Here is a 12,485-nt window from a genome sequence, read left to right on the forward strand (position 1 = left end):
CATGTCGGGTCATTACTTTTTTGACCCTAATCCGCTCCGCTTGCCCTCGGGTACCCGATCTTCGGATACCCGAAAAATAGGGGCGGGTCATAGGGTACCCGCCCCTATTAAAGAATGCAAATTCCTGTATGAATGCAAAGACAAAGACAATAGCAAAAACAAACAAATTTGCAATTTCATCTTAGAAGATGAACCTGCCGTACGTCCAGCCCAAGACAGAGACAAAGACAATAGCAGTATTCAAATTATTTAGTTCCACACCAAGCCATAAAGTTAGAAATACAACAAAATTTCCCAATTCCAGCTACAATCACCTTAACCTTCTACAACACATTAAGGAGTACAATCTTCAAGAATCATCAATCTTCAATATTAATAATAGAATGCTCCTCTGTCAAACCTAAAAAAAAATTTCAAAAAATAAAAACAACCAAGAAACATATTAGCACAAGTTGAAGCTCAAATGAATAAGAAAATTTTGAATGCAATGATAACAAGATATGAATAGTATTACCCGATTCCATTTCCTCAAGCTCAGTTATACTTTCTTCCAAATCAATTGGTTAAATACCCTTGCGAAGCCAATCTTGTCCACAAATTATAGCCTCCACCATTCTTGGAGTTAAAGAGCTTCAGAAAGAATCCAACACACGGCCTCCCGTACTAAAAGCAGACTCCGAGGCAACAGTAGACACTGGAATAGCTAATACATCTCTAGCAATTGCAGCAAGAACTTGGAACCTATGAGCATTATTTTTCCACCAATCCAATATATGAAAGTTTGGACAGTGAAAATCTTCCTTCATTTCCATCAAATAGATGTCCAATTCCGTTTTATTGTGAGTGCTATCCAATGTATCAGCTTTTTGAGAATACTTTGCATGCATGTAATCTGATGCCCCTTTAACTGTAATTGTATCAACATCCATTTTATCCATTTCCCTAAACTGATTTTGACTTATCACTTTCCTATAAGGTGATTTTTCAGCAGAATAAAAGTCAAATAGAGAATGTAACACCTTTTCCACCTTAACTTTTAAAATTTCAGCATTCTTAGGATCATATGCCTCATCAATAGCCCATTGAACATAACTTAGTTTATGCCGGGGATCAAGAACAACAGCAATCAGAATCAATATGTTAATCCTTTCAACATTACCCCAATATTTGTCATATTTTTTCTTCATATTTCCAGCCATAGTTGACAAACCAAAGTCATCACTTTCTTGAAATGAATTAAGAAGACCACCAATGCCAAAAATTTCATTCATATATACATTTCCTGTCACATAACGTGAGCCCGACATTTTCACAGTAGAATCATAAAAAATTTGAAGAAAAGGCAACAAATCTTTTGCATACTCCCAATCCATCTCAGTTGGCACACCCCTCATCTTAGAACTCTTACGAGTATCATTCTCACTTTGGGGAGTCAACTCTTCGACATATTTGTTATCCACAGTTTCTAGCAACTCAAATGCCTTTTGAAATTTTAGAGCAGCCTCTAACATTAAAAATGTGGAATTCCACCTAGTTTCAACATCAAGGCATACAAGGTTTTTACTTTCGATTCTTTCTTTTTCTATGCAAGATTTGAATCTTTGAGCTCTAGCAGGTGAAGACCTAACATATCTCACAGCTGATCGAATCCTAACAATAGAGTCTTCCAAGTCTTTCAATCCCTCCCTAACCGTCAAATTCAAAACATGGGCAGCACATCTCATATGCAAGTATTCTCCATTTAAGACAATACATTTCCAATTAATAAGCCTTCTTCTCAAATATTGCAAACAAGTGTCATTTGAGCTAGCATTGTCTACCGTAACAGTCAAAACTTTACTAATTTTCCAATCAAGCAAGCATTTTTCTACTGTCCGACCAATAACTTCACCCGCATGACTTGTAATAGGACAGAAACTTAAAATCTTTTTGTGCAATTTTCATTTATCATCAATGAAGTGAGCTGTCAAACACAAATAATTCAGATTTTGAATGGATGTCCAAGCATCAGTGGTGAGACAAATGCGGGAGGATATGCTTTCAAACTTTTCTTCTCATCTAAAAAAAGCTTATGGCAGTCTGTAGTTATAGTTCTACGTGATGGCATTTCAAACCGTGGCTGCATAACTAGACAAAAATCCAGAAATCCCTCCCTTTCCACAAATTTAAAAGGCAGTTCATCTATAATCACCATCCTAGCCAACATTCTCCTACATGCTTCTTGATCAAACATATGGGTTGTTAATGCTTTTCCCCCTCCCTCTTTTGGTTTAAACTCCAGCGTCTTTTGCCTCTTATCCGTGCTATTATACGGATATTTTTTACACCTATGAAGGTGATTACTCAAAGAAGTAGTACCATTTTTGCTTGCACAAGCAATCAGTTGTTCACAATATTTACAAGTAGCTTTCTTGTCTTTTGTTTCCGTACCTGTAACAACTACGTAATGCTCCCAAACCCAAGACCTATTACTCTTGCTAGACACTTTTGTCTCGGATGTTGGAAGAGGTGGTACTTGACATGTATCAGTTTCAGAGGCTTTAGCAACAATTTTTGGATCTGATGATGAATGATCAACACTTGGGCTTGTAGCTGTTGTAGCTGTATTATCCCCTGTACTTGACATCTGAAAAATTCAAGCAAAGCAAGCAGAAGTCAAAGTCTCAAATAATGGCTTGAGAAGCTAAAGCAAGATTGGTCAATGCCATGCATCCACCCCTGATTCTTGAACTAAAATTGCAAGCCCATTTTTTCAAAGCAAATTAAAAGAGAATCCAATCAAATCCCAACTAAAAAGATTTTCTAGTGAGTTGCAGAGCTATGCATAATAATAATACTCCTACATTTGTTTAGTGCATATCAGCACTGATGCTCCATTAAATTGTAGTCATTCAACGCAAAAACCAATTCCAATTCGGCACTAGGTTGATTCTTAAATGTACAAAAACTAAAACATGAATTGAGCTGAATATTCTTTTCCCTCCATTATTTTATTTTTATTTTTTTTTTCCACAAGGACACAACTACCAATTGATTCCCGGCATACCAAATGGCAAATGGAACTGGACGCATACCTTCAACGTATAATAATAGTACTCATCATCATACTAATAATGCCAGTTAATTATTTTTTAAAAAAAAAAAGAGAAGAGGAATAAAATCAATGAAAGAGAATAGGAAGAACATATTTTCTTGTGCTAGTTCTAAAGAATTAAGAAAGCATGACAGTAGAGAATCAAGTAAAAATGATATCACTACTCCATAAAGAATGGCATTTTGAAGGCAGTAATTTACTCCCTATTTGAGTGCAGGGATCCTTTCTTTTTGCTCCCAATCAAATACAGAGGAGGCACTGATACATATATTAGATGTCCATCGGCTGCTTTAGCTTTTAACCAAACAAATTTATTCAAAATAAAAGTTGTTCCTAATCAATATCCACACATTCCTCAAGAAAAATTCCAACTCCACATCGTTGCCAAAATCAGAAACCTATCAAAACATGAGTTAACAGCTCCAGATCACTTCCTCAGAGCCATCGCATGAGTTGCAGAAAGGGCAATCGTGAAATTCAAAGCATGAGAATCAAGCAACATTTTCACTTTTAAGTATCTGAGTCTTAATTTTTGTTTTGCATTTCCAGTGTCTATTTTTTGGTAGCTCTTTAACACTAGTTTCCTTTTATTAGTGAATGTAAATTATGTAATAGTAATGATATGAAGCTTTTCTGTGACAAATGTAGGTGCAATCATGTTAACACTTCCCAAATTCACTTTAGAAAACTTTTACCAAGTTGGAAGGACCGGTAAAAGAAAACATTTTATCATCTGGGTTCATCAAATCATCGACACAAAAAAACTAATTTGGGACTGAGAAATTACCTTTATATGAAGATCGGCGTTGGCGTTGCACTTGTCCAACTTGAGTGTTTAGGACTTGAGAAATTGAAGGTCCAGAAGCCTGAAAGCTGAAGAGTGTTTGGAACTAGGATTGAAGAGTGAAGTCTGAAGACTGAAGGTGAAGAAGTTGCGGCGGCGCTGAAGTGAAGACTGAAGGCTGGAGTGTCGACTGAGATATGTTAGGAACTTAGGGTTAATAACTTTAAAATATTATAAATTTGCCCCTATATTTTTTAATATTTGTAAAATATACCCCCGGGTCGGGTACCCGCGGGTTTTAGATTTTGTGATCCGTATCCGTATCCGAATTTTACGGGTACCCGACCCTATCTGCTCCGCTGATAAAAATAGGGTCGGATAACCTAATTTTCGGGGCGGGTCGGAGCGAGTCGATCGATTTTTCGGATTTTCAGATTTTTTTTGCCCACTCCTACTCCCCCGATCCCTCACCTTTGTTATTAGATAGACCCTTTATGAGTACAGTACAAACAAAAATTGATGTTAATAAGGATACCTTATCCATGGAGTTTGATGGGGAAATTGTGCACTTTAATATCTTTGATACTATGAAATATCCCTCAAACTCCAACTTTAGCTCTGTTTTCTCTGTGAGTGCTATTGACCCTGCGGTGTAGGAAGTGTTTGAAACTGTTGGCAGGGATGAGTTGGAGGTGGCTTTGACCAAGCACCTCGAGTTGGAGACAACTCCTGAGGTGGAGTGGAGTGAAGATTTAAAATGTACGATAGGAGCACTAGACTCATTGCCAACCTCCACAAAAAGGTACGAAGTTTCACCTATATTCATTCCCGAACCTTACCAGAGGGTATTGCCATCGGTGGTGCAGGCGCCTGTTTTGGAGTTGAAACCCTTACCAGAGCACCTGAAGTATGCATATTTGGGTGACAATGAGACACTCTCGGTGATTATCTCATCGGCACTATCAAAAATCCAGGAGGAGAAACTGATCCGGATCCTTAGAGAGCATAAAGAGGCGATAGGTTGGACAATCGTAGACATTAAGGGGATCAGCCCGGCCATCTGTATGCACCGGATTAGACTAGAAGAGAATGTTAAACCTGTTTGGCAGGCTCAAAGGAGGCTCAACCCCCTAATGATGGAAGTTGTAAAGAAAGAAATTCTAAAATTGCTAGATGTGGGGATCATTTTTGCAATATCAGATAGCTCTTGGTTGAGTCCGATCCAGGTAGTCCCAAAGAAAGCAGGAGTGACTGTGGAAGCCAACCAAACGGATGAACTCGTGCCAGTGCGCAAACCCACTGGATGGAGGCAGTGTATTGACTACCGTAGGCTAAACGCCGTCACCAAAAAGGACCATTTCCCTCTCCCTTTCATTGACCAAATGGTTGAACGATTGGCTTGTAGAGCTTACTATTGCTTTTTGGATGGATTTTCAGAATATTTTCAGATAGCAATTGCACCAGAGGATCAAGAGAAGACAACCTTCACGTGCCCGTTCGGGACCTTTGCCTATAGACGAATGCCATTCGGGTTGTACAATGCACCTGCAACATTCCAGAGGTGTATGGTAAGTATTTTTTCTGAATATGTGGAGAAAATTATTGAAGTTTTTATAGATGATTTCAGTGTGTATGGTGATAGTTTTGATACATGTCTAGATAACCTGAAATTGATCCTAATGAGGTGTATAGAGACTAATCTTGTGCTTAATTGGAAAAAATGTCATTTTATGGTTGAACACGGGATAGTCCTGGGTCATATTGTATCGTCTAAGGGCATCGAGATTGACAAGGCTAAAATAGATATTATATCTGCATTACCTTACCCTGCGAATGTGTGGGAGGTGCGTTCTTCTCTTGGACATGCAGGTTTTTATCGAACGTTTATCAAGGATTTTTTAAAAATTGGAGCCCCGTTGTTCCAACTCCTACAAAAGGATGTGACCTTAAAATTCAATGACAAATGTGAGAAAGTCTTCGACAAGTTGAAAGAATTGTTGACCTCACCCCCAATCATCCAGCCCCCTGACTGGAGTCTACCATTTGAGATCATGTGCGATGCCAGTGATCATGCTGTAGGGGCTGTGCCGGGGCAAAGAATGGGAACGGCAGCCCACGTCATCTACTATGCGTCCCGAGCATTGTCTGGAGCTCAACTGAATTACTCCACTACTGAGAAGGAGCTCCTAGCAGTAATTTTTGCTTTAGAGAAATTCAGGTCATATTTGCTAGGTGCTAAAGTAATTGTATTTTCTGACCACGCAGCATTAAGGTACCTAATGACCAAGAAAGATGCCAAATCGAGGCTCATCAGGTGGATATTGCTACTACAGGAATTTGACTTAGAGGTAAGGGATAAAAAAGGCTCAGAGAATCTAGTAGCAGACCATTTGAGTCGCATACCAGTTGGGAAGGAGAGCGAGCCGTTGAAAGATGCATTCCCTGAAGAGCATTTATTTTCCTTAAATTCTCAATTGCTTTGGTATGCCGATTTAGTCAATTATCTAGTAACGGGTAATTTTCCTGCAGGTTGGCCAAAATCAAAGATGGATAAATTGAAGAGCGACACCAAGTATTTTATCTGGGATGATCCGTACTTGTGGAAGAGATGTGCAGATCAAGTAATGAGGCGATATGTAAGTGAAGTGGAATTTCAATCGATTTTAGCTTTTTGTCATACTTTTGCATGTGGAGGTCATTTTGGACCCAAGAGAACTGCTCATAAGATTTTAAAAAGTGGATTTTATTGGCTTTCATTATTTAAGGATGCCTATGTGTTCTGTAAGTCAGGTGATCGCTGTCAAAAGGTATGTAATATAGCCCGTAGAGATCATATGCCCCAGATCCCGTTGATTTTTATTGAAATTTTTGATGTCTGGGGTATAGATTTCATGGGGTCTTTTCCTACTTCATTTGGTTTTATATATATTTTGCTGGCAGTTGATTATGTGTCTAAATGGGTGGAGGCTAAGGCCACTCGGACTAATGATTCAAAAGTAGTTGCAAATTTTATCAGGTCTAATATTTTTGTGCGATTTGGAATGCCAAAAGCTATTGTCAGCGACAGGGGAACACACTTCTGCAACAAAACCATAGCTGCGTTGTTTCGCAAGTATGGTGTACTCCACAGGGTCTCAACGTCGTATCACTCTCAGACCAATGGTCAAGCGGAGGTATCGAACCTGGAAATCAAATCCATTTTGGAGAAAATGGTGCGCCCCGATAGGAAAGATTGGAGTCAACGGTTGGAGGACGCACTCTGGGTCTATCGGACGGCATACAAGACCCCTATAGGGATGTCACCGTACAGGTTGGTATTTGGGAAGCCGTGTCATCTTCCAGTGGAGTTTGAGCACAAGGCTTTTTGGGCGATAAAACATTGCAACATGAACCTAGAGGAGACCGGTGCCCAACGGAAGTTGGATTTGCAAGAACTGGAGGAGATCTGGAACGAAACCTACGAAAAAGCTTTAATTTATAAGGAGAGAAACCGGACATTTCATGATCAGCAAATTTCTAGAAAAAATTTTGAGGTTGGTCAGAAGGTCCTCTTGTACCAATCCAGGCTCAAACTATTTCCCGGTAAGCTACGTTCCCGTTGGATTGGACCTTTTATTGTTACTCATGTTTTTCCCTATGGTGCAGTTGAGGCCCGGAGTGCTAAGACAGATAAAAAGTTTGTGGTGAATGGACACCGTCTCAAGCATTATTACGAAGGTTTTCCAAGTGAAGAAGTAGAAACAATATGCCTAGACGCACCACCGTATCCTAATCAGTGACACTTTACCATGTCTAGTCAAAGACATTAAACAAAGGCGCTCATTGGGAGGCAACCCAATCTCTTTTACTTGTTTGTTTGGCTCTGTGTGATAATCTCACTGTTATTTCCTTGAGTTTGATTGGTTTCGGGCTTAAAATTTTCGTTTTTGGTGAGTGGTAGGTGTCTATCTGACTCGCCGCACCCGCGTCATCTCGCAGGGAGTGCTCACAGTCAGAGAGCTATCCTGCCCTCATGACGTGCCCGTGTCATGACGAACAAAAAGCTCACGGTCAGAGAGCTCTTTGACCCTCTTGACGTGCCCGCGTCACGTTCGCGGGAAAGGTAAGGATTCAAAAAAAAAAAAAAAAAGGAATTTTTTTCTTATCACCGTAGCTTTAGTTTCCAAAATTAAAAAAAAAAAAGAGAAAAAAAAAATTTTCCGTAGAAAAAAAAAAGAGAGAAAAAAAAAACCAAAAACAAAGAAATTTTTTTTTCTTTTTCTTTCTTTCTTTCTTTTTCTTTCTTTCTCTTTTCTTTCGTTCTTCTACTCTGTTATCCTGCTGGTCCGCCGCTGTTTCCTCCGGTTGACCGAAGTCCCTCACATCGCTCGCCGCTGCCTCTCCGCGCTCCTTAGCACACGGACGCCGCCGCGCCCACCATCCGCAGCCCCGCACGCCGCCGCTGCTCTGGGCTCCTCCCCCGCGCGAGCTGTTCCCCTCTCAGCACCGCCGACTCTTCCCACACTCAGCAGCGATCCACTCCACAACCACCGCTGCTGCGCGCCGCAGACTCCACGCAGCAGGCCAGAGCTCTGCCTAGCCAGACCCTTCACACGCGCAGCTCCCCCACTCGCCAGCGGCGCCGCCCAAGCTTAACACTGCCCAGCTTGCGCCGCCGTTCCTCTTTGGACGAGACCCAGAGGCCCTCACGCGCAGGGCAACTTCTCAGCCACACGCGACAGCCGACCACCCGCGCCCTCCATCCTCCCTCACAGTGCCGACGAAGTCACCACCGCCGCTGCTGACGACCGCGAACGAGCCACCAGCACCGCGGCACGCCGCCACCACACCCACGCGTCTCACTTGCGCGCCTGAAGCCATCCGCCTCTGCCCGAATCCACGAGGTACTGGTAGAGGTATTTGGACTTAATTCCCCAATTTCTAATATTGATTGGTGCTGTTTCGGATTTTCCCCAATTGGCATTGTTGACGGTTGGAGTTTATTTTCTCAATTGGTGATTTCCGCCAGTGGTATTGGTTGGACTATTTTTGCTTGGAACTGCTATTTCTTTTGGGTTGGGTTAAATTGTGCATTTAATTGGCCAATTGGAGCCATTTGTTGGGACTTTGGGTGAACTGCATTGCTGTGCTTGTTTGTTAACTTTGGGGACCACTTTGAACCTCACGTTGATTGTGGACATTGGTTGACTCGTTGTGAATTGCTGGGCACTATTTTGCTTGAATTGCTGGATAACTCGCTGAGGTTTCTTTTGGGATTTTGGTTGAGTTATTTCTGAAATTGCTTGTTGAATTAAGGAGGCTGGCCGCGTGAATTACTTGTTGAGATTGGTAATATTCGGTTTAATTACTTGTTGAATTGCTGATTGTTATTGATTGGGTTACTATTGGGAGATTTTTGCTTTGTTTTTGCTGAGTTTCTTTTGCTAGTTGCTTCTGCTGGATTTTCCACATGGTGAGACCAAAATCATCCTCTAGGTCTAGGGCCTCTCGTTCTCAACCCCCTCCACATGCATCTATTCCTGTGAATACACCTTCCAACCTACCCTCTTCTTCTAGTGCTCGAACCCGCTTGGGTAGGGGTAGGGGTGCTCAGGTGGATACCTCAGCTCACTTTGGAGGGCACCTAACCTTCACTAGACCCGCCGATCAGCAGAGATATGCTAAGGTCTGTGAGCGGCGTATTATACCTTGCAAAACTTGGGACAAATTAACCGTGATGGGTCTAGGCATACGAGAGGAGGTCGAGCAGATGTTTACAGCCATCGGCTGGCGCCCGTATCTTGATATCTTCTGCCCCGCCTTTGTCGAGCTGACTCGAGAGTTTTATTTTACCTTTGAGTTTGAGCTGCTCACGAGGTACACCGTTGAGACACCTAATGTCATCCGCTTCCGTCTGATGGGTCGGGAATTTAATTTTTCTATTACCCAATTTAATCTGGCATTTGGGTTCATTACTCAAGAGTATGCTGAGACTAGGGAGTATGGTGAGAGTGCCTGTGACTACATAGAACCTTTTCTCTCCCGCTACCGTGTTGTGTGGGCAGAAATGTCTACCGATCGGGACCGCTACGACCCTTCTCGGTCTAGGAGCTCCTTTCTTAAGGACCCTAGCGCCCGATACGTCCATCGTTTCTTAGCCTACAGCTACTCCAGTCGGAAGGACAGCTCCGGCATTCTCTCTCGACCCGAGTTTTTCTTCATCTGGAGTATGAAGAATAACATCAAGGTCAACTTGGGCTGTTGGTTGGCGGCGCAGTTCAAGACCGTCTTAGCCAAAAAGAACAAGCCCCTGATCCTTGGGTCCTATATCACCCACTTGGCAACACAGTTGGGGGTTCTTAACCTGGAAAACCACGACCTACATTTGGCGTGCGAGATGGAGCTCTTGGATGTAGATTGCTTGGAGAAGATGGAGTCGTCGAGCGCCTGCCCGATGGTTCCTACCAGTTCACCCCTCCGGGACCAGTTTGAGCTCCAGGGGTGCACCCTTCGACCCGCGCAGGGCCCTCTTCATTTCATGAGTCAGCCGAGGACACCGCTGGGCCATCATCTTCTGCGCCACCTCCACCATATGGGACAACTAAATGGCAACAACTCCGGGAGCGGGTTCAGAATTTGGAGGCTCGAATGCTCAACGTCGACCTCAATGTAGCTGGCATAGCACAGAATTTGGCGCAATTTCTGCATCATACGGGCTTTCCTCCTCCAGCTCCGCCTCGCCCACCTCTTTGACCGGATTTCAGGGAAGTGTTGCTGTCCTCTCACTCACTTTTGTTGGTTATTTGTCACATTGAGGACAATGTGTCCTATAGGTGTGGGGGGGTTTCTAATAAGGTGCCAGTGTTTTAATTTTTGGTAGTTTTTAGTTTTTAGGTGCTTCCTTAACTTTTAGTTTGTTCTTTGTTTATTTCCATTCAGTCATTTTCTTTCTTTCTAGTGATAAGCTGTCATGTGAATGCCAAAATTTGCTGGATTATTGCCTCTAATGCTACTTTTGCCAAGTTTTTTTTTAAAAAAAGAATAAATGTGTATCGAGTTAATGTGGTTGGGTCCAAGATATCTCCTTGGTGAATATCGGACTGCTTGACTTTCTTGATTTCTTTGTTAACTTTTCTAGGCATAGGGAATGACTGTTGGCGTTTTAATGTGAACTGGTCCAATATTGACTCCAGTTCTCCATGTTTGGCAATAATGAGGCGAGCTGCTCCTATGCTTGGTTGCTAGTGTTGTTATTTCGCGTTTTTACGTTGTTTGGTTGTGAATAAGCTTGACTGTACTCCGCTATTAGTTACTACTGAGTAACCGGGGATCTGCACCTAAAAGTGTCGATTCTCGTGTCAAAAAGTAGTACTTTCTATGAGTATGTGGTCATATAGCGGTAGGAGCTGAGTAACCGGGCTCCTTCATCTAAAAATGTTGGAGTTCGCCTCAAAAGGCTCCAACGGTTAGAGACTAAGTCATTTCGTGTTATTGTTATTATTATTTCGTTCCAAAAAATAAAAGAAAAAAGAAAAAGAAAAAGTGAATGAGAAAAAAAGAAAAAAAAGGGTTAGTAGTATGTTAGAGGTCAGCTTGCCGATTTATGGACTGAATATGGGGGCTTTGGTTAATATTTGGACTGTTTGCTAATAAATGTTATGCGCCATTCCTTTTTCTTAGATTAGCTAATTTGGAAATTGAAGGAGTTTGTAGTTTAAAAGCTAACCGGGGTGATGTTCTTTGGAGTTTTACCACTGATGCTTGATTTATAATTTTCTTGGTGTCTTGGCAATTTGGTAGAGAGAGCAATGGCCGTTATCAAATTTTGGTATCTGTTTACTATTCTTATGCTTGAGGACAAGCATGGTTTAGGTGTGGGGGGAATTGATAGGTTACAATTTATTCATTTATTTTATTATTAATTCCCCTTATTACCTGACTTGGTATGGATTAATTGCTGGATTCTACTCATTTTTCTTAATTTACACTTATTTCAGGGAGTAGATCAAAACTACTGCAATTACTGCCATTTTGACAGTCATCGGGAAAGAAATTAAATAGAAGGCTTGCAAGGGCATTTTTGGAAGAAGAGACAAGAGCCCTTTTCGGTCATTTTGACTAAAGTGTTCTTCCGCCTAGTAGCCGCCGCATGGAGCATCAGGATATAAGAGGAAAATTGTGCAGAAGAAAGGGGGTTCGCAGCTTAGCATTAGTTTTGCCTTTTAGACGTTTTGATTAGAACCTTTTCCTGCGCATGGCAGGAACAAAAAGGAATTGTTTCTTTTGACTTTTCTTGGACTTCTTAGTAGCTTTGGTCTCCACGCATGTCAGGAGCAAAGAATTGGAGCCTACTTTGTTTGACTTTTCCTTCTTGTACCTTTTGAGTGGCTTTGCTCTACGGATGCTAAGAACAATGAAGAGCTTCACTTGTTACTTGTGACTTTTATTTTGCTCTCTGATTGTTCGACGAATTGCGGCTCTTGAAATGCAGACAGTGGCCGTGACTTTTGCTGAAATTTCCCGCGGGCTTAGTTTATCCAATATGAGCTAATCCCCTCACTCTAGTCAAGAAACGACGGATGCTTTGAGTTACCTAAAAATTGTGAGATCGATTTAATTTAATCTGTC

Source organism: Coffea arabica, chromosome 8c, assembly GCF_036785885.1.
Source record: "Coffea arabica cultivar ET-39 chromosome 8c, Coffea Arabica ET-39 HiFi, whole genome shotgun sequence".
Taxonomy (NCBI): Eukaryota; Viridiplantae; Streptophyta; class Magnoliopsida; order Gentianales; family Rubiaceae; genus Coffea; species Coffea arabica.